The sequence below is a fragment of the Balaenoptera physalus genome (genome assembly GCF_965194825.1).
Source record: "Balaenoptera physalus genome assembly, chromosome: 13".
Lineage (NCBI taxonomy): Eukaryota > Metazoa > Chordata > Mammalia > Artiodactyla > Balaenopteridae > Balaenoptera > Balaenoptera physalus.
The window spans coordinates 4899472-4926151 of NC_138892.1; the positions used below are offsets into that span (position 1 = coordinate 4899472).

The 26680-nt window shown below is 47.0% G+C and overlaps 1 pseudogene across 1 annotated transcript in view; it reads right to left on the minus strand.

Annotated features, from left to right (window-relative positions):
* Window positions 1–1558: 1558 nt before the first annotated feature.
* Window positions 1559–26680, minus strand: part of LOC309641343 (rho GTPase-activating protein 8-like) — a 71235-nt pseudogene continuing 46113 nt past the window's right edge. Inside the window, exons 10-13 of the transcript XR_014268578.1 lie at window positions 15886–15958; window positions 14912–14989; window positions 14323–14451; window positions 1559–11343 (exon numbers count right to left, since the gene is read on the minus strand). The product of XR_014268578.1 is annotated as a rho GTPase-activating protein 8-like (transcript). The remainder of the gene's footprint in view (window positions 11344–14322; window positions 14452–14911; window positions 14990–15885; window positions 15959–26680) is intronic.

The following is a 26680-nucleotide window of genomic DNA, read 5'->3' on the forward strand; positions in this document are numbered from 1 at the left end:
CCTTTCGCTATCGCGGCCCCTCCCGTTGCGGGGCACAGGCTCCAGACGCGCAGGCTCAGTAGTTGTGGCTCACGGGCCTAGTTGCTCCGCGGCATGTGGGATCTTCCCAGACCAGGGCTCGAACCCATGTCCCCTGCATCAGCAGGCAGATTCTCAACCACTGCGCCACCAGGGAAGCCCTCTCTTTTCAATCTTTATGCCTATTATTTTTCTTGCCTTGTTGCAATAGCTAGGACCTCCAATATAATTTGAATGGAAGTGGTGGGCGTAAGCATCCTTGTCTTGTTTCTGATTTTAGGGAAGAAGTTTCAACAGTTTGACCATTACATATGTTATTTAATAGAAAGAGGAAGTTCTCTTCTATTCTTAGTTTGCTTAGATTTTTTTTTTTTTAATCATGAATGGTTACTAAATTTTGTCAAGTGCTTATACTACATCTGTTTAAAAACATGTGGATTTTCTCCATTGTTCTCTATATACAGTGAGTTATATTAATTTTCAATGTATAACCAACCTTGAATTCTTGGGATAAACTCTATGTGGTCATGATGTAGTATCTGTTTTATATTGCTTTATTTGATTTACTAATATTTGTTAAGTATTTTTGTATTTATGTTTGTGAGAGATATTGACTATAGATTTCTTTGCTTTGCAATGTCAAATTATGTTATTAAACAAGTGGAAAGTATTCTATTTTCTGAAAGAGCATCTTTATATTTGTTAGAATTCACCAGTGAAGCCATCTGGGCCAGGAATTTCATTGGGGGAAGACTTTTTTTTTTAATTTCAATGTATTTAATATACAAGACTATTTTATGTTTCATTTTGTGTCATTTTCAGTTAAGTTGAATTATTCAAGGAATTTTTCATCTCACCTATTTTGAATTTTTGGCATAAAATTTCTCATAATATTTTAATTATCATTTTACCTTCTGTAGACTCTAAAGTGATCATTGCTTTCTCATTCTTTTTTTTTTTTAAGTTTTTTTTTTTTTTTAATATTTTATTTATTTATTTATTTATTTATTTCTGGCTGTGTTGGGTCTTCGTTTCTGTGCGAGGGCTTTCTCTAGTTGAGGCAAGCGGGGGCCATTCTTCATCGCAGTGCGAGGGCCTCTCACTATCGCGGCCTCTCTTGTTGCGGAGCACAGGCTCCAGACGCGCAGGCTCAGTAATTGTGGCTCACGGGCCCAGTTGCTCCGCGGCATGTGGGATCTTCCCAGACCAGGGCGCGAACCTGTGTCTCCTGCATTGGCAGGCAGATTCTCAACCACTGTGCCACCAGGGAAGCCCAGCTTTCTCATTCTTAATTTGTGGTTTATTTTATCTTAATATATCTGGCTAGGGGTTCATGAATTTTATTTATCTTTTCAAAGAAGTGAAGTTTGGCTTTGTTAATTTTCTCTGTAGTTGTCTATTTTTTGTTATTATTTCATTCTTTATCATTTCCTTCCTTCTACTGATTTGTGTATATATATGTGTGTGTGTGTGTGTGTGTATATATATATATATATATATATATATATATATATATATATATATATATACACACACACACATATATATATAAAATAGGCCCAGTAGGTTGAGGACCTCATGCCTGGATAATCAGCTGTGTCCAAAGGGAGGAGTCAAATATATATACAGGCAGACCTTGCCTTATTGCAGTTTGCTTTATTGCACTTCACAGATATTGCATTTTTTTACAAATTGAAGATTTGTGGCAGCCCTGCATTGAGCAAGTCTATCAGTACCATTTTTCCAACAGCATTTGCTCACTTCATGTCTCTGTGTCACATTTGGTAGTTTTCACAATATTTCAAACTTTTCATTATTATTATATTTGTTACGGTGATCTGTGATCAGTGATCTTTGATGTTACTACTATAACTCACGGAAGGCTCAGATGATGGTTGACACTTTTTAGCAACGAAGTACTTTTTAAATTAAGGTATGTACATTGTTTCATTAGCCATAATGCTATTGCACACTTAATATACTATAGTACAGTGCAAACATAACTTTTATATGCACTGGGAAACCAAAAAGTTCATGTGACTCATTTTATCGCAGTATTCACTTTTTTTCAGTGGTCTGGAACCAGACCTACAATATTTCCAAAGTCTGCCTGTATGTATAGTTTCTTAAGGTAGAACATTAGTCATTGATTTTAGACTGTTCTTTTTTATTTTTATTTATTTCTAAAATAAGCATTTAGATTTCCCTCTAGGTATTGCTTTATCTCTGTTTCCCAATTGTCGATATTTTGCATTACTGTTCAGTTCAAATTATTTTCTCTCTTCCATTATGCTTTCTTCTTTGACACATGGATTCTTTAGAAATGTGGCTCCTTTTTCTTCCAAAAATTTTTTTCACATATTTAGATTTTTCCTAGATATGATTTTTATTACTAATTTGATTTCATTGTTGTCTTCACATGATTTCAATTCTTTTAAATTTATTGGGACTTGTTTTATGTCCCAGAATCTGGTCTATATTGGTGATTATATCACGTGCAATTGAGAAGATTGTATATTCTTCTGTTGGTGAGTGTAGCACTCTATAAATGTCCATTTCGCCAAGGTGGTGGTAGTGTTGTTCAGACTATCTATGACTTTACCAACTTTTTATCTAGTTAATCTTTCAGTTGATGCAATATAGTGCTAAAATCTCCAACTACATTTACGGAAATCCCTTAAATCTGTGTGGGCTTTTTGCTTTATGTATTTAAGTGATATTATTAGGTACATTCATATTTATGATAGTTATGTCTTCTAAATAAATTGACCATTTTATCATTATAAAAGGCCACCTATGTTTAGTAATATTCCTTGTCTTAAAGCCTATTTATTATTAATATAGACACCCCAGACTTCTGACGCTCACTGTGTGCATGGTATATATTTTTGCATCACTTTACTTTTGACCTATCTTTAAAGTGCATGTAGTTATGCCTTTTTTTTTTTTTTTCTATCCATTTGGACAATATCTGCCTCTTAACTGTAGAGTTGAGTACATTAACACTAGAGATAATTTTATCGACACAGATGGATTTAGGTTTACCGTTTATATTATTTTTTTCCTTTTGTCCCCTCTGCTTTTCTTCCTCCTGTTTATCCTTTCTTGCCTTATTTAAAATTTTCTGAGTATTTTTAAGAAGTCACTTTTAATTTATCTATTTTTAAAGCTATATCTCTTTGCATTATTTTTTAGTAGTTGTTCTAGGGGTTGTAATATACATCCTTACCTTTTCAGTTTACTTAGGATTAATATTGTACCACTTCATGTAAAAGGTAGAAACCTTGAAATAAGTCCCTTGCTGCTGTATTCAATGCTACAGCTGTCATATGTATTACACCTACATATATTATAAATCCTATCAGACAATATTATGCATATATTTGCTTCAAACAATCCAGTTTACTTCTTTTAAATTAAGAGGGGAAAGTACTCTTTTATATAACCCGGATATTTATTGTTTCCAACATTCTTTATTACCTCCTGAACATCCAGGTTTCAATGTGTTGTCATTTCCAACACCTTGAAGGAATTCCTTCGGCATTTTTTTGTGATGCAGATCTGCCAGTGAAAAAAGTTCCTTGGTTTCTTTTACTTAAAAAGAGTTTTTATTTAACATTCATTCTTGAAGAGTATTTTTGGCTGATATAGAATTCTATTTTGAAATCTTTCCCCTCCTTTGGCCTTTTATTGTTCCTTTATTGTATTGGAACAAGATGTTGTTTTACTGTCTTTTGGCCTTATAGTTTCTGCTGATAGGTCAGCTGACTTCCATCCTTGGTCTTCTGTATGCAATGTGTCCTTGTTCTCTGCATAATTCCCAGAAGTCTCTGTATAGAGTGTCTAGGTGTATTTTTCTTTGATTTTTATCTATCTTGGGGTTTGTTGAGATTATTGAATCTGAAAATTTATGTCTTTCACCAAATTGTGGATTTTTTTGGCCATTAATTTTCAAAGTTTTTTTGTGCCCTATTCTTTCCCTCCTCTGCCTCTGGAGCTCCAATTATGTGTGTGTGTGTGACATTCTGATATTGTCACACAGGTCCTTAAGGCTCTGATCAGATTTTTTCAATCCTTTTACTTTTTGTTATTCAGACTGGGTAATTTCTACTGGTCTAGATTCAAGATAACTCTTTACTATCAACTCCATTCTCCTACTGTATACAACCAATGAGTTTCTTTTTCTTTTCTTTTTAAAATAATTTTAGATACTATATTTTGCTCTTATAGAATTTCCCTGTGTTTTTAATGATTTCTATTTTTATTTTTCACTGAGATTTCCTATCTTTTCATTTACTTTAATCATATTTTCCCTTATATAATTGAGGATGTGTGTAAGAGCTACTTTAACATCCTTGACTGCAGTTTCTAAGACCGGCTCCATTGAGCTCCATTGATTGCTTTAGAGTGCAGTTGCATTTTCCTATTTCTTTGTGTGATGAAAAAATTTTAATTGTATCTTGGATGTTGTGAATTATATTGTAGAGACCCTGGGTTCTGTTATATTTCTCTGAAGAGTGCTGGTTTTTGTTTGCTTTAGCAAGCATTGAACTTGGATGAACTCAAACTGCAAGCTCTGTCAGTTGGTAGCTCAAACCTCAGTTTAGTTCTTTTATCATTAGCTGGTATCTGTCCTGCCTGTGTGCCTCAGGGATCAGGCAGAACTTGGAGCAGAGTTTATGCACAAAATGTAGGCTCTCCCTGTCTGCCTGCCTCTCTTCTGTCTGGAATCCTCTATCCACCTTCTAGTGACTCTGGTTGTCCCAAATTCTGCCCTCTGTTCTTCAAGCCAAAAAGACTGTCATTTTCTACTGTTGACATAAGCCATTCTATCAGAATTGACAGCTTTGGCCTGGCTTGGGTTAAAAGCCACATAATGTAAACTTATCTCCTGCCATTCTACAAGTGTGGACTTCCCTCCAGAATCTGTCCTGGTTCATTCTCCAGTGCCCTCCAGTCATTGTTGATTTTCTCTTTGTTTACTTTTGTTCTTTTGTATTTTGTCTGGAGTTTATAGATGTTGTCTGCGGGAAAGTCAAATCCCAACAGAGTTACTCAGCCATACTGGAAGCAGAACACTTAGATATATTAAGAATCCTTAGAAAAACTTAGATAGAATGAAGTAAAAATTAAAGACCCTTTTGTTCTTCTCCTCCATGAGGAATTTGGTATGTCTCCTTCCTACGCACTTTTTTAAAACTCCTTCTGTATATTGTTCCATAAGTGTAATATTTTCAATTCATAAACTAAATATAGGATTGGGGAGTTTTAAAACTTTACATAAGTGATAGCACCCTGTGTTTATCACTCTGCAACTTTTTCCCCTCTCAGCATAATATTTGGAGATCTAGCCATGTGGAAACATGCAGATCCAGTTTATCCACTTTACCTGCAGGACACTATTCAGTCACGTGGATGTAACTTTCATTCATCTGCTGTTTCTTCTATTGATGGACACTCAGGCTTCGCCTAATTATCTGCTCTGATGACGCTGCCGTAATGCTCTGTACCTACGTTTCTGGTTCTTTCCCTCGACTTACAATTGCCAGATCAGCTTTAACTTCAACAGCTTGCTAAATCGTAATTGTACCAATTTACATCTCTACGAGCAGTGTTAGGAAAGTGCCCATGCCTCAAAATATTAACAATGGTTCTCGCCGGGTGGTAAAATTTTAAAGGATGCTCACTTTGTTTGTGCTTTCTGTCAGTGAATTTTTTTCCCCTGAGCAATTATTTTTCTGATAACAAAACAGTAAAGCTTTTTGTTATCAAACCAACAGCAGGGTTTGCCCTGCCTCTTCCATCCCATCCACCCCAGGGGAGGACCCCACCCTCAGGGGCCCACATACCTCAAGCCTGGGAGCTGCCTGGGACTCTCCTCTGTCTCCCATCTTTTTCCCGCGCCTGCCTGAGTCCTGTGCATACTGCAGTAGCTCTAAAAAGATGTAGTTTGTGCATTTATTTGCTTTTCTTCCCAACTATTCTGCAAGCCCCTTGAAGGCAGGAAGTGTAACCCCCTCACCTCTATAACTGTGAGACCGGCACCGCCTGGCACAAAGCAGAGGCTGAAAAGCACACGGGGAACCGCAGAGTGGAGACTGCCCTTCCATTACACAAACAAGAAAAAGCTCAAAGAGCTTACCCCGGCCTCACTCCCACCGTGGAGGACAGAGACCCAAGCTGAGCCTTCCGGCTTTGAACTCCCCGCGCTAGGTGACATGACTTGCCTAGGGTCACACGGCTGTGAGTTTGAGCCGTACCAGAAGCGGGGAGCCCACTGCCTGCTCCCCCAGTGACAGCAGCCTGGATCCCTTCAGGGTAGACCGGCCACTTGCTTTGCCTACAGACGTTTCTGTTCTGGGCAGGATTCATTCATTCCTGGTAGATGTCAGCTACAAGTTCTGGGCAGCCAGTCTAATCTCCCAAGTCACTTAAAATCTCCGTCATTTCTGCAAAAGTGAATGTTTGGACAATTTATTTCACACGTCCTGTCAGTAGAGACACCCTGAAGCCCTCATTTCTGCATCATGTTTCATTGTTTTAGGCTGATACGCGCCACGTGTGTCTCCAACACATTATCACCGTAATCACTTTCTTTGGCTGTGGAAATTGTGCTTTGATACAAGGGAAGGGTGACAGGGCCACGCCTGCTGGAGCTAGGATTCCACAATTATCTTTTGTGAAAGGGAGACTGTTATCAAAGCAGCCACAGGAGAACGTCTCGGGGCCACCTCTCGGAGTCAGAAAATTTGAACCATACATTTCACAAATGTGCTTCGCACTGTAAGCCTTTCTGCGTAATGCATGAGATTTGATTTAACGTCGTTGTTAATTCTGGTGTTCACACTGCTGTGCTCTTAGGGGAGCCGTCATTTTTATTTCAGATTTTTTTTTTTTCCTGGCAACAGAACTCTGAGGCTGTTTTAGGGTTGCTCTGAATTGTATGAGAACAAGACACCTTCCTGGGGGCAGGGGAGTAGATGCCAGGCAGGTTTTCCAGAGGCTGAGGCCAGCAGGGGACAGGCGGTGGGGTTTGCCTCGGGCTCCAAACTGAACCCCTCTGGGCTGGGGTCTGGGCCCCTAGGGCCTGGCTGTGGTTGGTTGGAGCTGGAGGGTTGTGTTTTAAAAAAAGAAAAAAGAATGAAGGAGAAAAAAGAAAAGAAAAAGGTTTTGCAGCAGAATAGAAAAGAAAGGAAACAATCATCACTTTTCAAGTTGTACAAGAGAATCGTTCTGGTCGGCTTAGTGGTGAGAGAGGGCGAGCTGGAAGCAACAGCAAAGACAGATAAAGAAGACGGATGGAGTGGGAGGGGAGCAAATCCAGAGCCAGGAAGGGGGGATGCGGAGAGACCGGTGAGGGAGAGGGAGCTGGGAGGAGACGGGCGATATTACTCAGACCAGCAGACCCTGGGCGCCCCCAGATGCCCAGGACACGGGGCTGAAGAGGTGTGGAGGGGGCGGGGCACACGGAGGGAGGAGTGTGGACAACCAGCCGGGCAACCAAGACATGTTTTAAACCCAAAGACGGGGGCTTCCCTGGTGGCGCAGTGGGTAAGAATCCGCCTGCCAACGCAGGGGACACGGGTTCGAGCCCTGGTCCGGGAAGATCCCACATGCCGCGGAGCAGCTAAGCCCGTGAGCCACAACTACTGAGCCTGTGCCCTAGAGCCCGCGAGCCACAACTGCTGAGCCCGCGAGCCACAACTACTGAAGCCCGCGCGCCTAGAACCCGTGCTCCACAACAAGAGAAGCCACAGCAATGAAGAGTAGCCCCTGCTCGCTGCAACTAAAGAAAGCCCGCGCGGCAACGAAGACCCAAGGCAGCCAAAAATAAATAATTAATTAATTAAAATAAATAAATAAAAAATTAACCCAAAGATGTAGATGGTTCTAGAACAACTAGGAAATGCCCAAAATATAGTGTGGCAGCAGACAAATCTTTTTTTTCCCCAATTTTATTGAGAAATAATTGACATACACCACTGTGTAAGTTTAAGGCATTCAGCATGATGGTCTGATTTACGTATATTGTGAAATGACTATCATAATAGATTCAGTCGACAGCCATCAGCTCATATAGACAGGATAAAAAGAAAAAAATTTCCTCCTTGTGATGAGAACTCCTAGGATCTACTCTCTCAGCAACTTTCCTATGTATCATACAGCAGGTTTAGCTACAGTGCTCGTGTTGTGCGTTACTTCCCTAGTGTTATTTACCTTATAACTGAAGTTTGTAACTTCTGACCACTGTCTTCCAGTTCCTATTCCCCCCACCTCCTGTCTCTGGTAACCACAAATCTGATCTCTTTTTCTACAAGTTTGGTGTTTTTTGTTTGTTTTTGTTCCACGTATTAAATGAGAACATGTGGTATTTGTCTTTTTCCACCTGACTTATTTCACTTATCATGACATCCTCTAGTCCGTCCATGTGGTCAAAAATGGTAGGATTTCCTCACTTTTTATGGCTGAATAATATTCCATTGCATAGATAATTACATCTTCTTTGTCCATTCATCCATCGAGAAGCACTTAGGTTGTTTCCAAGTCTCGGCTGTTGTAAACACTGGGCAGACAAACCCTGATGTCCACACTGGATCGTTTAGCTGTGCTCAGATAGGAAGCAGGCGCAGGGAGGTTAAACGTGACCAGACGTGCGGTGGAGCTGATTCTAGCTCAGGCCTTGTGGTTTCTGAGCTGGAGGGGAGGGTGCAGTGTGAAACCCCTCCCCCCATTGTACAGGTGGGGAGACTGAGGCCCCAATCTCTGCCTTTTTGCACAGGGCTGAATCCCTGCTCTGCCACATACAAGCTGTGTGACTTGGAGTAAGGCCCTTTCCCTCTATGGGCCTCCAGGTCCTCATCTGTAGACCAGGAACGAGACTATCAGAGAAGACACGGAGGCCCACCTGCACCACGGCGGGGAAACTTCATCAGGGAGGATTAATCCTCCCGGCCTCTCTCCCCACCCACCGGCCCTCCCTTGGGAGGGGGAGGGACTATTCTGAAGGTGGGCCTGGGAGGAGGAACTGAGCCCGTGCTCCTCAGGAACCAGCTCTGCAGGACACGTGGAGTCTAGCCCATGCCTTGCCCGGGGCCCGCGACCAGGTGGTGTTTGTCGAAATCAGGGTGACTAGTTAGCAAGCGCCCTTGGCCACAGACAGAACTCAGGCCGGGCCCCGGTCAGCTCGAAGCAGGCATTTTGACACCCCCTGAGGGGCTCCCGAGTCTGCTTTTCCCACAATGTTCTGAGCCCGGACAGCGAAGAGGGGTGTTCTTTAAAGCCCCTCAAGCCCCAACCATGAACACCCAGCCGGCCGGGCTCCATGGGGCTGAAGAGGCAGGTGAGGAGGTGGTTCTGCGTCAGCCCCGGCGCCGCGCAGGGTCCAGCGAGGATGGCGGTGGTCTCCTCACCAGCCTGCGGCCCCGCATGGCCGCGTGTGTCGCCCTCCAAGCCCTGCAGGAAGCACCCAGCTCAGCCCCCGACCACGTCCGCCCCGACGGGGCTGAGCCAGCCTCTCCCCAGGAGGATGTACTGTGTCAGTGGGAGGGTCCCCCCTCCAGCACCCGCCACCAGCTCCACCTCCTCTGCCCCAGAAGCTGTAATAGGACCGATGTCCTTACCACCTGGACGGCCAGACTCGGGGACTCCGTATTCCAGCCTGGACGCGGCACGGAATCTGCATCAGAGAAACACGCAGATGCTCCCCTGCCCTGGTCTGCCCGGTCCTCGGCACGAGGTGTCACCCATCCGCTGCCAGGCACTGGGAGACGGTTCACCGTGCACATGTCCTCTCCCTTAGAGACAGTGAGGACAGGCAGGGCAGAGGACTGCACTCCACAGGTCAGGGAGGGGAGTGAACACGGAGGTGAGAAGAGGCAGGAGGGAAAACGAAGGAGAGAAAAAGAAGAGGCTTGGGAGGGAAACTTTGAGCTGCTGACCTCTGAGAAATGTAGTCAAGTGATGGAGAGGGGGGCATGAAGCAGTTTATTTTAAAACCAAGAGGTGGTGCTAGGGTACGGGCTCCAGCATGTGACACGGCCCGGAGGTCCCCTCTGCCCTCACTGGTCATCACATCCTCAGGCCGCTTGCCTCGGAGCAGCGTTCCTGCACGGGCCCTGAAGACCCTGGACGAGCCTCCCCCGTGACGTTGCTGCACTGTAAATGCTCAGAAGCTCGGGGTCCCCAGCCGGGACCCACACAGCCAGGCCCTGCCTCGTTCACAACCGCGTCCACGCCCCACCCACAAAGGGCCCGGAGAGGTGAGGGGATCAAGAAGCAGTTATACAATGGAGGACGTGGGTCTGGGGGCGAGGGGGGAGGCCCCATTTGGGGTTGTGGACGCTCCCCCCTTGGCCTCACAAGCTGCTGCTCTCTGACCCAGGAGAGCCCAGACCCAGAGCCAGGAAAGGAGCTTCTCTCCTTGTCATTTTCTTATCCTAGTGCAAGGGGTTGAATGGCAGCCCTGCAAAAGGTAAGTCTGCCCAGAACCTGTGAAGGTGACCTTATTGGAAAAAGGGTCTTTGCAGATGTAGTTAAGGATATCAAGACGAGATCACCCCAGATGACCCAGGTGGGCCCTAAATCCAATGACGAGCAGCCTTATCAGAGAAAGGAGAGGGAGACAGAGACACACAGGAGGAGGCCGGGGAAGACGGGGCCGGAGGGATGCAGCCACAAGCTATGGAGTGCCTGTAGCCACCAGGAGAAGAGGAGGCAGGAAGGACCTTCCCCTGGAGCCTTCGGAGGGAGTGCGGCCCTGCGACACCTTGATTCTAGGATCTCTGGCCTCCGGGACCATGAGAGTACACATTTCTATAGTCTTAAGCCTCCCCAGTATGTGGCACTTGCCACGGCAGCCCCAGGACACTCATGAAACTTCACAGGCACGTCCAACTCAGGCCACACACAGGTAGCGAGACTCTCCTGAGTATCCCTGGCCCGGGCACGTCCCCCCGACACTCAGCCCAGGCAGGAGCTGATGTGAGAGCAGAGGAACTCGCTAGAGAGGGTCTGGCATCGCCTGAGGGCAGCTGGCCCGGGAGCAGCAGGGATGGCACAGGTGACCTGCCCGGAGGCCGGGAGGGTTTCTCGGCAGAGCTGCTGCCCGGTCAGGCCTTGGATGAGGTCCTTTGGGGCCAGGGTGGGGCTCCGAGGCCGAGAGAGGGTGGGAACCAGATGTTGGTCTGTTCCGGCACCGCTGGGGCTGGCTCGGCCCACTCACCTCGTGCAGGAAGCCCATGAGGTAGCTGAGGACGGCGTAGCTGTGTTCTGGAAGGCTCTGCAGGATCTGGCGGCAGCGGGTCGCTCGCAGGCTGCTCTCCACACCTGCCACGGCATGAGGGTCCTTCCTGAGCCCACTCTTCCTGCGTCCCTCCGAGGGCGGGCAGGGGTGAGGTCCCTCCGCTGGGCCTGGGGCTCCCACTTCCTTCCTGGCCGCGTGGCTGTTCTCAGCAAACGCCCCCTTCTCTGAGCTCCGCTCCATTCTCCGCCCCAGGCACTGTCACGGCTCCCCCACAGGCAGCCCAGGGAGCCAGATCACCTTATGCGTGGGATGGTCTAGGCAAACTACAGGCGAGGGCCAGCGGCCTACTTCTGTCAGTAAAGCCTCATTGGCCCAGACCCACACCCATTGATTCATCCATGAATGAATGGCTGCTTTGCATGACAGGTGAGTCCGTGACAGGAGTCCGGCGCGCACAGCCTAAAATATTTACTATCGGGCTCTTTAGAGCAAAAGCGTGCTGACCCTGCTCTAGACTAACAACCTGCTTAGATTCACAGCTCAGGGGCCACCCCGACCAGGGCCTGGATGTACGTGAGCAGACTGAGCGCCCCCAGTGCTGCCACAACTCCAGCCCTCACTGAGCTCCACAAACTGCAAGTCCAAACGCGCTTCAACACGCATTCACCGAGCTCCCACTGCAGACACACACGTACACACACTCACACCTCAACCCTCCAGCATACCAACCTTCTCCCACTAAACCCTGGGCTTTACAAACACAGCCACTGCCGAAAGACACAGAATTCCCTGCTGTGAACGTTCTTGCTGGCTTTTTAATAAAAGTCATTCTTTCCTGAACTCAAGCTGTTGCTGGCTAATTTGAGTGGACCAGGAATTCCCTTGGAATTAATATTTCTGAGGAACCAACAAGCTTGGAGGCCGCCATCTAGTTGCCCTGGATCTCTGCTTTCCAGCCTCAACATCTTTCTAAGAACTGTGGTCCCAGAGTAGATACTGGTGTAATGTCCACCTCCAGCTCTCACTATGGTTCCTTCGAAAAAGAGCACTCACTGGTGAGCAGGAAGGACCAGCTCACTGTGGCAAAGCCACCACATACAAAGCACTTACTGTGTGCCAGGAACCGTGCCAAGCATTTTACGCACAGTTAATCCTCAAAGCAGCCCCAATTTTATATAGATGAGGGAGGTGAGCTCAGAGAGGTTAAGTGACTTACCCAAGGTCACACAGCTAATGTGTGATGAAGCCCAGACTTGAGTTCAAATCTGTTCATCTCTGAGCTGGTGCTCTTAACCTTGCTATACATTGGGCGATGGTCCCTGTAGCAGTTTCCTTTTTCCCTGGACACCACAGGCCACCTGGAAAGTCCATTTCCTCCAGAGCGTGCCCTGCAAGGACTTGCTTTTGCATCACTTCAAGGAGTCACGCACCCCACCTGAGCAGGGTTGCCAGATAAAACAGAGGACATCCAGTGAAATGTGAATTTCAGATAAACAGCAAATATTTTTTAGTATAGGTATGTCCTGTGCAATATTTGGAACACACTTATACTAAAAAGGTATTTGTTGTTTATTTGAAATTCACATTTAACTGGGGCTCCTGTATTTTTTAACTGCTGAATCTGGCAACCCGATGCCTGAGTCACGATTCAGCCAGGTTGAGTTGTCGGGTGGCAGCTCAGAAGGCAGGGTCTGTACGCTTCAGAATAATAAAGTTGATGGAATGCTAGGCAGCCATTAGAAAGAATGAGTAGAGATGCAAATGAAAAGGAAAGAACTAACTCATAATTGGAAACTTTCTAAAATAACTGCTCTAAGGCGGGGTCGGGCATCTCTGCCTACCACCAGGTTTTGGCTGGAATGAAAAGTACTTCCTTGGGCAGGAACTTATTTGGGTTGGAGTCACCATCCTAGGGGTGCAAACTTGAGCTGTTAGAAACAATGCTAGTGCTTAGTCTCTTAGTGTGTGTGTGTATGTGGTAGTGGGGACCTTGGTTATGTCTTTTGGCTCGACACCCACCAAGAAGCACACCCACTTTTCGGGGAACACTGGGGCCAGAGGTCGCCCCGTTTGAAAGCGACAATGTTTGACTACGTTGCTTTCCTAGCGTCCTCCAGCATCTCTGATGTGCCATTACTGGGCTGTTAGGAGTGATCAGTGTCATGGCCAAGTGTGTACCTGACCCACCCCAGAGCATCTGCATCTCCACGCCCTAGAGCTGCAGCTTGCGTCACATCTCGTTGGCGTTCTCTACCAGTTTGGGGAGAACTCTAGTCAGTCTCTTCTGAGTTCTTTTGTAACAAGCCCTCAGCTTTTGGGCTTCTATGTTTATCTCTGCATTGTCCAACTTTACCAAGAACCCTAAGTTAGTTTAACAAGAACCCTGATCACCCTTGATATCTGATCGGGTTCTCATGCCCCCCATCCCCCATCCCTCAGCGGATGTTGGACCACCTGGCCTGCCTGCAGCAAGAATCCTTTTGGATCAGTTTAGCCAGAATCCATCCCCCACCCCGATGCTGCCTCTCAGTAATTTTCCATCCATGGGCCACCCTCGCCCAACCCCCTGCCCGACCTGCTCCTTGGCTGTAAACCCCTCCTTCTGCTTGTTGTATTTGGAGTTGAGCCCAAACTGTCTCCCCACTGCCAAACCCCACTGCAGTGGGGCCTACACCTCTCACAATCTCCCCCGCCCCAGATAAGGGCTGCCTCACTGTGCTTTCACAAGGGTCATGAGTAGCTTTTTCTGTAACAGCAGGTGGGTGGCTACCCCCTTTTAGATGAGGGAGCTGAGCTGCTGGAGGTGGGAGTTCCTCCAGAGCAGCACGGGGTGGGGCACTATGACCAGGGAGACGTGCCCCAAATCTAGAGTTGCCCTCCGAGACCTCCCCCTTCTCGGCCCAGCGGCAGCTGACAACCCCTGACCCCTGTCCCCCGACCACAGACAGTGGTGGCCTGGCTGAGGCCAGCAGGGGTGCAGGTGGGGACAGGCCCTCTCCTCGCCCGCAGTGCCAGCGCCCGCCCCGCCTGGTCCTCGGCCGGCACCCACGTCGGTTACATACTGGTGATCCCGAGAATCTGCTCGTAGGCCTCGAAGGTCAGCAGCGGCTGGGGCAGATCCCACAGGAAGGTCTTCAGGATCACAGCAGGGAAGTAGATGTCGCCATAGTCGTCAAAGTTCACAGGCTTCCCTAGACACAGAACATCGGACGTCTGAGTTCTGACTCTGGGCAGGGGATTCCTGCTTTCAAACAGGCTCTGCCACGAAATGGCTTTAAACCTCCTGAGGGGAACAGCCCGACACTGGGACACAGCTGTCCTGTCCTGGAAATAGGGTGTCGCCCGCCCTCCCCTGCCTCTCCAGGGCGTCCGGCCGAGGCTGGGGGACACTACTGATTCTCTGCCCTGTGGCTTAGCCCCGCCTGGGACGAGAGCGCTCTGAGGTCAGGGCCCGGCTTCCACTGTCCCCAGTACCTGGCACGCAGGCCTGAGACGGGAGTCTGGGGTCTGGGCACAGGACTCATCTGGGCCGCTGGCCCCGGCCTTGGGCTATTCTGGGGTCAGGGGGTGACGGGGCTCTGAGGCGCCCGAGCGCTGTGTGGCTGGCCGGGCAGGAGGCTCCAAGTGGGGGTCTCGGGGGAGCCCATTCACCTTGGTTGTAGAGCCGCTGGATCTCGCTGACGGTCTGGACGCTGGCCGATCTCCGGAACAGGCCCTTGGTGTGGAGTCCTGCAAGGGGAGAGCCTCCAGGCATCTCACAGGGCCCAGCACCTGAGGTTTCTAGAATGTCCCGTGACTGCCCCCTGCCCACGCATCACCCTGCTGCGGCTGGCAGCTCCAAATGACAACCACAGAACCTCCAGCCCAACAGCCGTTGTCTCAGAGAACTTTTTACGCCATGAACATACAGTTCTTGGGGCACACTGGGAACCACCCCCAGGGACCCCACTTCCTGCCTGATGCACCGTCCCCTGCAGCTCCCGCACCTGCACCTGCAGCTCCCGCACCTGCACCTGCAGGGGGCCGCTAGTCCCTGGTTGCCCAATTCCTCCGAGAGAATCATCTTCCTCCTGTTAGGGTAAAAGCAGCCTCCACGCGCCTGCCCTGTGGATCTGAGCTCTGGCCTCAGGAGTCTTGGAGGAGCCACAGGGCTCACTTCCAAGTCACTGAGTGCACCCACCCCACTGGCAATGGCATCTACAAACCAAGCTTATCTCTCAGGCCAAAGGAGTCCCTTTCATGGCGGGTCTCTTGCGGATTGGTGCTGTGCGAAGCAACACAAACGCTTCACCTCATTTAGGCCCCCTGACAACCCCGTGCACCAGATACTGTTATTAACCCCATTGGACAGATGAGGAAACAGAGGCCCAGAGAAGGTAAGTAACTCACCTGAGGCCACACAGCTAGCACACAGTGGAGCCAGGATTCAAACCCAGACAGTCGGGTCAGAGCCCCTGGCTGGAGCCACTGTGCCCGAGCCCTGCCCATCCTGATTACCCTCCCTGCCCAGGTTCCAGCTCCTCTAATTCCCTGGCCTGTGGGGCACTCAGGATCCCAGAGAGGCCTCCTGGGGAGGTGTACCTGGCAGCCCTCACCTCCCCTGGCTGGAGCCAGCTCTTACTCACCTTCCTCTCTCAGGTATGTCACTGTGTACCTCAGCACAGGGGGGTGAGTTCGCCTTGATTTTTGTCTTTGAGACTGAGGGGAGAGAAAAGAAAGCAACAGTTTTCACCTGGGTATGATGGGTGATCATGACAAGCACAGGGCTCAGGTCCTCACCACACCTTTGTGAAAACACAGGACCAAGATGCCGTACAGGGAGAGAGAGATGCAGCCTAGACCCTAAGGAAGTAGGTGACCAAAAGAGAGGCAGAAATAATAAAAATGATAGTTCATCATCTGAGCGTTCCACCAGAAGGATGCACATGCTATGGGGGAGATCTGGAGTTGGGAACGGCTCCACATGGGGCAACTTCAGAACTGGGTTTTGAGGGATGAGTAGGAGCTTGCAGAGGACAAAAGAGGGAAGGGCATTCCAGACAGAAGGAAACATACAAAGGAAGGCCCAGGGGCCTGAGAAGATCTGGCCATGAGAGCAGAACCAGGAGACCTGATCAATCAAAAAAGATGCTTCGGGAATTCCTGGGGGTCCAGTGGTTAGGACTTGGCACTTTCACTGCTGTGGCCCGGGTTCAGTCCCTGGATGGGGAACTAAGATCTTGCAAGCCGTGTGGCATGGCCAAAAAAAAAAAGATGCTTCGTGAAAACCCAGTATGTTGCCTCAGACAGGCTGTTAACACTCAGTCTCTTATGTGCTCATTTGATACAGAGATTCACATAAGGAAACTTTCAAACACAGGTACTAATATAAAAGAATGACCCTCCCAGCCGCATCCCACCACACCCCTCCCCAGCTGGCAGAGTCAGGATCTGACGGCGGAGCTGCCCACAGGGCTCCATTCTACGGACCCCTGGGCTCCCACTAAACACGTCTGTTTCTCTTTCCTCATCTGCTGGATTTTCTTGCCCCGAAGGCAGCATATTTGAGGACTATGCTAGACTGAGGGACAAGGGCTCTGAAGTCAGACATACCTGGCTGGGGTCCTGCTCCGCCACTTTTTAATTGAGCAGAATATGTTTTGCTGTTCTTTTTTTTTTTTTTTTTATAGATTTGAACACAATGAAATATCATTTTCTAGTAGTGCTGAGTGTACAATTTTTTTTTTTAACTTTTAAAATTTATTTTTGGCTGCGTTGGGTCTTTGTTGCTGGGCGCAGGCTTTCTCTAGTTGCGGCGAGCAGGGGCTACTCTTCATTGCGGTGCGCGGGCTTCTCATTGCAGTGGCTTCTCTAGTTGTGGAGCACGGGCTCTAGACACACGGGCATCAGTAGTTGTGGCTCACGGGCTCTAGAGCGCAGGCTCAGTAGTTGTGGCACGCGGGCTTAGTTGCTCCGCGGCATGTGGGATCTTCCCAGACCAGGGCTCGAACCTGTGTCCCCTGCAGTGGCAGGCGGATTCTTAACCACTGAGCCACCAGGGAAGCACCGTTTTGCTGTTCTTAGGGTGTGTGTTCTTTAAATGTCAGTTAGGTTAATTTGATTGATTGTGTTTCTAGAGTGTTGGTTTTCTGTCTGCTTGTTCCATCAACTATACAGAGAAGGGTACTGAGGTTTCCCACTAGGATCGTGTATCTGTTTTTCCTTTGGTTCTACCAGATTTTGCTGCATGTATTTTAAAGCTGTTACTGGTCCATAAATCCTGAGGATTATTTTGTCTTCTTTATTATTACAAAATGTCCCTCTTTATCCCACAGAAATCAGGATACACTTCAAAATGGTTGTTGTTTGAAGCTGTTAAGTGCTAGGGGAGTTTATGACGCAGCAAGAGATTACGGTAAAACATGGTCACAAATGGACAGAGTCAGGACTCAGACCCTCGAGTCTGAGTCTAGAACCTTCATTCTTGTATATTATCTATTTAAGTTCCACTGTACTTCTGTTAGCCCAAATCAGGGATCGGAGATGGACACTGGGAAAGTCCAGGTGACCAGCTTGAGGTCCCGCAGCTGGGAGGTGGCAGAGTTGGAGGCAAGGCCGGCCATGACCCAGATCTATGCTCCTTCTGTAGCGATTCATCGGCTGGACGTGGTATCAGTCCTGCTTTCCATTTTACTCCGAAATTTTCAGAGCGCCCAAAATCTGGTCCACGTGAATACAATTAAAACTGTATCACCAGTAATGACAGGCCTTTGCATGTCCCAATCTCCATGGAAAGCTGAGATTCCTGGTGATTTCTCCTATATTATCTTCTAGAAGTTTTATAGTTCTGAATTTTACATTTAGGTTTATGGTTTGTTTTGTTTGTTTGTTGGGATGCGTGGCTTTCGGGATCTTAGTTCCCCGACCAGGGATTGAACCTGTGCCTTCAGCAGAAAGTGGCTTTACCATCTTGGCTTTAGTAGGTATAGAAGACAATGGATTACCATCTTTATTGCTGTAATGTGTTAAGCATTATATGCTTGTAGTATCTAGTTTAATTGTTTCAGGTGGAAAGGATTCTTTGAGTTTCCATTTTGAATGTGTTTGGACTAAACAAATAATAAACTACTGACGTCTGCGCAAAAAAAAAAAAAAAGTCCTAACCACTGGACCACCAGGGAAGTCCCTCCGGGTGATTTCACCGAAGCTGCCCGTCCAGGACACCAAACAACAGTCCATTTGGCAAAGGGGCCCTGGGGACCGTCACTGCCTTCACGAGGCCATGCTACCACAGGAATGTGACCTGGACCCTCCCTACCCCTGCCCCAACGTGATTTCCTGTGTGTCCCCTCTGAGAGGGAGGAGGTGGCCTGGGACCCAAGCAGTGTCCAGGCGGTCTCCCTCTGCACCCCTGGGAGGGAGGAACATGGCAGACGGGTCCTTTTCTCCCAGGACGCTCCAAAGCTGCAGTCTCTCTTTCTCCTCTGTTTCCTTGGGAACCACACAGACTGCACAAGTCCTAGCCCTGTTCTAGGAGCTGGGTGACCCTCAGCCTGTCTCTGAGCCTCCCCAGCCTCAGTTTTCCCACATGGAAAGTGGAGATGCTGGCAACCTTCCTCTGGGAGCTGCAAGTCATAAACAGTGAACGATGGGAAAGGCTTTAAGCTGTAAGTCAAAGGCACTAATAACTAAAATCACTGGAATGCCAAGGGCTGGGCGACGTCCCAGGCCAGACACAGGTGGCCCATTTCATGGATGGAGAATTGGGCCCAGTGTGCTGCAGTGAGCTACCCAAGGTCACGCAGCCAGAGAGCCTAGGTCTATTGATTCTGAAGCCCAGGTTAGTTGCTATAACTAACCTGGGGAGGGGGCTCTACTGAGACCTTCCCAAAGGCTGGACACCCATGAGCTACTGAAAGACCTCTTTGCCTATAGCTTAGTCCACATTTTGTTTCTGAAAGCAGACTTCCAGAGCAGGAAGGGGCCTGGAGGATCGGGCAGACTGAGGTCGCAGAGGGGAGAGATGTGCCCACAGACGCAGGGCTCCCAGCTGAGCACGCTCTCTGCCCAAGCACTTAAGGAGCCGACATCCAGCTCACTGCAGAATGGGGGCCCTGGCATAAAATCACTGCTTTCAATAGAGCAGAAACCCTCAATTTGGGTTTCTCCTCCCCTCCCCATCCCCTGCTTGCTGGCTGAGAGACAGGCTTGTTCAATGGACTGACAGAGTCAGTGCAGAGAATGGCAATTACCCCAGGAACTCTGGATTAAAAACAGGGTGTGCGTCCTGGCTGTGTGGGGATGCCCAGGGCAGGGGTGAATCCTAACACACCACAGCCCTCCTGTGCATCTATCTCCACGTGTGCGGCCCAGGGCCAGACCCTGAACTGAAGTTCCGAGGTATGCCCTGGGCAGGGGCGCTCTCGGCCAGTCGGCCGCCCCCAGAGGGCACTGGGGATTCTCGGCACATCTCGTTTGTATCCCCCACCTTGGGAGATGCACTTACAGTAATTCACAGCATGTTCCTTCTCTGGTTGTGCATGCAAGGAATACAAGTAAGGAGGGACTGTGGTTTTTAGAGACAGTAGGGACAGGGAGGGGGGACCAGCAACCTGAAATCGCAGTGGTAACAGGGAGTGTGGCCCAGGCTTGCCTCACTGGGCACCCCGGCTCTTCCCAGCCCTCTGAGATGGTCATTCGTCTCACATCCCCTCCCAGCAGCTCACGTCGACGATCACAGGAAGACCGTGTGCTGAGGACCTACTGTGTGCTGGCCGCGCTCCTAAGCCCACTGGCTTCATCACTGTGCCCCTATTTGTATAGAGGACAAAACTGAAACTCAGATGCAAATTATTTTATCTGCAGTCACACAGCCAGGGCTCAAATCAAAATCTGACTCCAAAGCCCTTGTTGTACCTGGAGCAGACCACAGCCCTTCTTTCTGAGTCGGGGGCTTGGTGTGAGATGGGGGTGCTGAGGTCATCTGTGGCGACAAGGCCCAGGAAGTCTGCAACCCCACCTCTGCACAGCTGGCCCTCTCTGGGGGGTGAATGAAGAATAAGAAACTGCTTTGTATCATCAGCTAGACCAGTCCCCAAAATGCTAATGGGATTGGGAGTTCTGGCAAGTCAGGCTGGCTCACATGACCTAGAACCAGAGCCTGGGGAAGCCTGCTCCCCACCCGAGGCCATTCACAAGTGCCAAGAGCTTATGCTCTCTGGACAGACAGACACCCATGCAGGAGACCACAGATGAGTGTATCTTGAGCTGGCAGAGAAAAAGAACAGAAAGTCAGATGCCCATCTTCTCCTTCTTTGCAAAAGTGGGCCCTGGCCCAGCTGAAGGCTTCAGCTGTGGGAGAGACACAGAAGCAGAAAGAGCCGTGCGGCCCTGCTCGTTAATGAACAGCCCAGAATATTCCTGAATCGGTCACCATCAGATGTTTCCTCCAAACAGGAAAGAAGCAGGGGAGGTGTGGGGAGGGGGACACACGCCCACTTCTCCAAAGTGTTTGAAAATTCCACAATCCTTCTATTTCTTTCTTTTCTCCCAACCCACCCTCTCACATCTGCATGAAGAAATAAAAAGCACAGGTAAAGGAAACTCCAGAGGTAAACATAAAAGACAGTGTACATGTATTATTGTTTGCAACTCTATTTCCCCCCCTCATCTGATATAAAAGGCCACTGCATAGAGCAAGAATTGTAAATTGGTGTCAGTGGTCATAAAATAAAGATGTAATTCGTATGAAAATAATGGCACAAAGGAGGGGAGAAGGAATGGAGCACAATTTTTTTTGTATCCTACTGAAGTTATTATTCATCAGAACTAGACTGTTATAAATTAAGATGTCAATTCTAATCACTGGGGCAACACTAAGAATACTAAAAAATATATAGCAAAAGAAACAGGAGAATTAAAATGGCACACTAGAAAGGTAGTAATGGAGGAACTAGAGGAACAAAAAAGACAAGACATAGAGATAAGTAGTACAATGGCAGATGTAAACCTACCTTACCAGCAATCATATTAAATGTAAATGGGTTAAATACTCTAATCAAAAGGCAAAATGGGGCAAAAACATGATCCAATTATATGTTGCCTACAAGCAACACACTTGTCATTAAAAGCCACAGATAGATTGTAAGTAAAAGGATGAAAAAGATACAACATGCCAATAGTAACTAAAAAGAGCTGGAGTAGCTATACTAATATCAGACAAAATAGACGAGGTCAAAAATTGTTGTGACAATTTTTAAACATTATAAAATGGTATTCTAGTGACAATGAATACCATTTTATAACGGCAAAAAGGGTCAATCAATGAAGAAAACATAAGAATTATAAAAATTTATGCAACTCACAACAGAGCCCCAAAATATCAATATATGAAACAAAAACTGTCAGAAATGAAGGGAGAAATAATTTAACAATAATAGTTGGAGACTTCACTCCCCCACTTCCAATAGTGAATAGAACAATTGGTCAGAATATCAACAAAGAAACAGAAGATTTGAACCACACTGTAAACCAATAAGACCTAACGGACATCTACAGACCACTCCACCCAACAACAGAGTATACATTCTTCTCAAGGCCCATGGAACATTCCCTAGGATAGGCCATATGTTGGATCATACAGATCTCAATACATTTAAAAGGAATTAAATCATACAAAGTAAATTCTCCAACTACAGTGAAATGAAGTGAGAAATCAATAACAAATACGTCAAAATTTAACAACAGACTGCTAAAAGCCAATGGGTCAAAGAAAAAAAAATCACAAGGGAAATTAGAAAACACCTTAAGATTAATTAAAATAGAAAGACAACATACTAGCACTGATGGGATGCATCTGAAGCAGGACTCAGAGAAATTTATAGCTCTAAACACCTATATTGAAAAGAAAAAAGATCTCAAATCAATAACCAAAACTTCCACCTTAAGAAACTAGAAACAGGAGATCAAATTAAACCCAAAACAAGCAGAAGGAAGGAAATATTAAAGATGAGAATGGAAATAAATAGGGAATAGAAAAACAATAGAGAAAAATCAATCAAACCAAAAGTTGATTCCTTGAAAAGATCACTGAAATTGATAAGGCTTCAGCGAGACTAAGAAAAAAAGGGAGGAGATTCAAATTACGACAATCAGGAATGAAAGGGGGCACATTACCAGTGATGTTACAGAAATGAAGGATTACAAAGGAGTACTAAGAACAACTGCACACCAACCAATTAGATAACCTAGATGAAATGGACAAACTCCTAGAAAAACACAAACTACCAAAACTGAGTCAAGAAGAAATATAAGATCTGAATAGATTGACAAGTAAACAGATTGAATTAGTAGTCAAAAAAACTTCCTGCAAAGAAAAACTCAAGATCAGATGGCTTCACTGGTGATTTTTACCAAATGTAAAAAGAAGGATTAACTGTAATCCTGCACAAACCCTTCCAAAAAATAGAACAGGAGGGAACATTTTCCAATTCATTCTATGAGGCTAGTATTACCAAAACCAGACAAGGACACCAGAAGACAAGATGACTACAGATCAGTATTTCTTATGAATAGACACAAAATCCTCAATGAAATATTAGCAAAGCAAATCCAGCAGCATATAAAAAGATTACATACCATGAACATGTGTGATTTATCCCAAGAATACAAGGTTTGTTCAACATATGCAAATCAATCAGTGTAACACCATATTAATAGAATAAGGGACAAAAGCAATGTGATCATCTCAATAGAGCAAAAAAAGCATTTGACAAAATCTAACACCCTTTCATGAAAGAAAAAATCCCACACTCAACAAAGTAGGAACAGAAGGGATTTTCCTCAACCTGATCAAGGGTAGCTATGAAAAACCCACAGCTAGCATCATACTTAATGCTAGAAGACTGAAATCTTCTCCCTAAGATCAGGAACAAAACAAGGATGTCCTCTCTCATCATTTCTATTCGACATTGTACTAGACAGTACAGCCAGTGCAACCAGGCAAGAAAAGGAAATAAAAGGCATCCAGGTTGGAAAAGAATAACTATCTCTATTTGCAGATGGCATGCTCTCAGATATAGAAAATACTAAAAAAAAAATTCACAAAAACCTATTAGAACTAATAAATGAATTCAGCTAGGTTTCAGGATATAAGATCAGTATACAAAAATCAATTGTATTTCTATACACTAGCAATGAACAATCAAAAAATAAAATTAAGAAAACAATTTGATTTACAATAGCATCACAAAGAATAAAATACTTAATAAATTTAACAAAAAAGTGCAAAACTGGTACACTGAAAACTATAAAACATTATTGAAAGAAATTTAAAACATGCAAAAAATTGGCAAGATATCCATGCTCTTGAATTGGAAGGCAATATTGTTAAAATGGCAATACTTCCCAAATGGGCCTACAGAGACAGCACAATCCCTATTGAAATCCCAGTTGCTTTTTTTTTTTTTTTTGCAGACATGGACGAGCTGATTCTAAAATTAATGTGGAAATTCAAGGGACCCAGAAGAGCTGAAACAATCTTGAAAAAGAACAAAGTTGGAAGAATCACACTTCCCAATTGCGAAACTCACTGTAAAGCTGTAGCAATAAAGATCGTGTGACACCAGCATGCAAATCAGTGGAATAGAATTGAGAGTCTAGAAATAAACCCTTACGTGTATGGTCAGTTAGTTCTTTACAAGGGTCCCAGGGCAATTCAATGGGGGAAAGAATAGTCTTTTCAACAGATGATTCCCTTCTGTGTGGAGCCATCAGGGAAGGCTTCCTGGAGGAGGGGATCAGAAGGAGGAACAAGAGCAGGAAAAGCACTGGGCAGCAAGAACTGGCTCACGTTGTCTGCACACCCTATTAAGACCCCGTGGCCCTGGAGGGTGCGGAGGGCAGGGTTATACCTACGGTTACACAGGAAGAGACTCGGGTGAGAAGTTAAGCCACAAGACTGCCTTTCCAGAGCTGGAAAGAGCTAGAGCTGGGATGTGAGCTGCCTCCGCTCCCCTGCCCTAAGGAGGCCCCTCCCTCTTTCCACTTCCCCGCAGCTGCCCAGATGGGGCTGTGCAAAATGCACATGTCCGTTTCCATTGTCCCTCTTCAGGGATGGCAGGCAGGCAAAGACCTCTTGAATCTCTGACTTCCCCTTAATATTTTGCCTTAATTAGCTTCTTCTAAGGTGATGGCTTTCTGTTGTGTGCCTTTGAACTTAACTCAGCGAATTAACACTTGTGAATAGGATTTGCTTATGAATTTTAATGACTTTCATTCATTCATAGTCCAAACAAATTACATATTTTGTGCTTTATTTAATATGTTTATTGCAATTTTATGACAGTCATTTGCAATGAAACAGCATAAAATATTAATTTAAAGAGGCAATCGCGGGGACTTCCCTGGTGGCACAGTGGTTGGGAATCCGCCTGCCAATGTAGGGGACACGGGTTCAAGTCCTGGTCTGGGATGATCTCACGTGCCGCGGAGCAACTAAGCCCGTGCATCACAACTACTGAGCCTGCGCTCTAGAGCCCGTGAGCCACAACTATTGAACCTGGGCGCCTAGAGCCCGTGCTCCGCAACAAGAGAAGGCACCAGAATGAGAAGCCCGCGCACCACAACGAAGAGTGGTCCCCGCTCACTACAACTAGAGAAAGCCCATGCGCAGCAACGAAGACCCAACGTAGCCAAAAATAAATAAATACATAAATAATTTATTTTTTTAAAAAAAGAGGTGATCACATGGATTATTTCTCAAAGTGGCACATGTAGAATGTTTTTCAAAGGTTGCCCAATGATACTCTTCATCCCCAAAAGACATAATGAACTGACGTGTACAGTTACAACTGGTCCTGGAATAGGGCTGGACCACAGCCTTTATAATGGACATTCCTAACACCTGCCTTCCATCTGCTGACAGCTTTGGAGTTCAAATGCTGCGTCAGAACCTTCCGGAAGGCACCTGCTCAAAACACAAGGCCAAAGGTGCCCTGGTGAACCTCATAGGCCCGAGGACACCCGAATTACAGCCCCCAGCCCTGCAGCCCACGCTGTACTCAGGTGGACGGCTTCAGAAGTCCATGAGTTGGGTGACTTTTGGGTTTTTTGTTTTTCATTTTTAAAGTTTTGTTAGGGAGACAGAAGTGGTTCTGAACAACGAGACAGGCAACCCAGAAGGCACTGCTCGTCCTCGGGCTAAGGCACTGATGATAGACATGCCAGCGGCCTCGCACGGTCACCCTGGATCCCTAGGTATCAGATCACACCCAGCCAGGACCAGAGCAGCGAACCTCAGTGATGGGCTCACAGCACAGAGCTGACGGCAGAAGCCTCAGCAACTTTGGTAAAACAGTCACACATGGCTTGAAAATCCTGAGCCTGCTCTCTAGGCCTCCCTAGGACTCTCCTCTGAGAGCCGACTTCTCACCAGCACCCCCCAGAGGGGCCCAGAGGCACCGCAGGTGTGTTCCCGGCCCTGCCTTCCTAGGGCTGCTGGGGGACCGGGTGGTCACACCATACACATGAGTGGGTCACACCAGCACATTTTTACAACGTTTAGAAAAGGAAAAGGACGTGCTGTTTGGGAAACTTTGCTCCAGATGTATTTAGGGAGACCACATTGGACATACACAATATTCACTAAGTGCTTACAGAAATCCTCTTTGAGGGAACACCACTGTGTGTGTCTCGTTTGGGAGGCGGGGCTGAAACCCCACAGTCTACACAGTCTAAGGCTGCGCTGTCCACCAGGCAGCCAGTGGCCATCTAAATTCAAATCAGTTAAAGGTAAATAAAATTAGAAATTCAGTGCCTCACCTGCACTGCTCAGTCCTCACATGTGGACAGTCCAGATCATGGCCATCATCACAGAAAGTTCTGGAAAACAACCATCCATTTTTGCCTGCTGGACACACCCAAGGTGCCACTCCCACCTCCTTACCCAGCCTGGGCGCCACCCAGAGCCTCCTCAGCTCCTAACCTTTCTGTGTTTCAAGATCCAGCATGGGGGGGAAAAAAGCAGAAGGAATTCCCTGGCGATCCAGTGGTTAGGACTCTGTGCTTTCACTGCTGAGGGCCTGGGTTTGATCCCTGGTCAGGGAACTAAGATCTCACATACCGCATGGCGTGGCCAAAAAAAAAAAAAAAGATCCAGGGACTTCCCTGGTGGCGCAGTGGTTAAGAGTCCGCCTGCCAATGCAGGGGACACGGGTTCAAGTCCTGGTCCGGGAAGATCCTACATGCCGCGGAGCAACTAAGCCTGTGCACCACAACTACTGAGCCTGCACTCTAGAGCCCGTGCGCCACACTACTGAGCCTGCGCTCTAGAGCCCGTGCGCCACAACTACTGAGCCTGCGCTCTAGAGCCCGTGCGCCACAACTACTGAGCCTGCGCTCTAGAGCCCGCGAGCCACAACTACTGAGCCCGCGTGCTGCAAC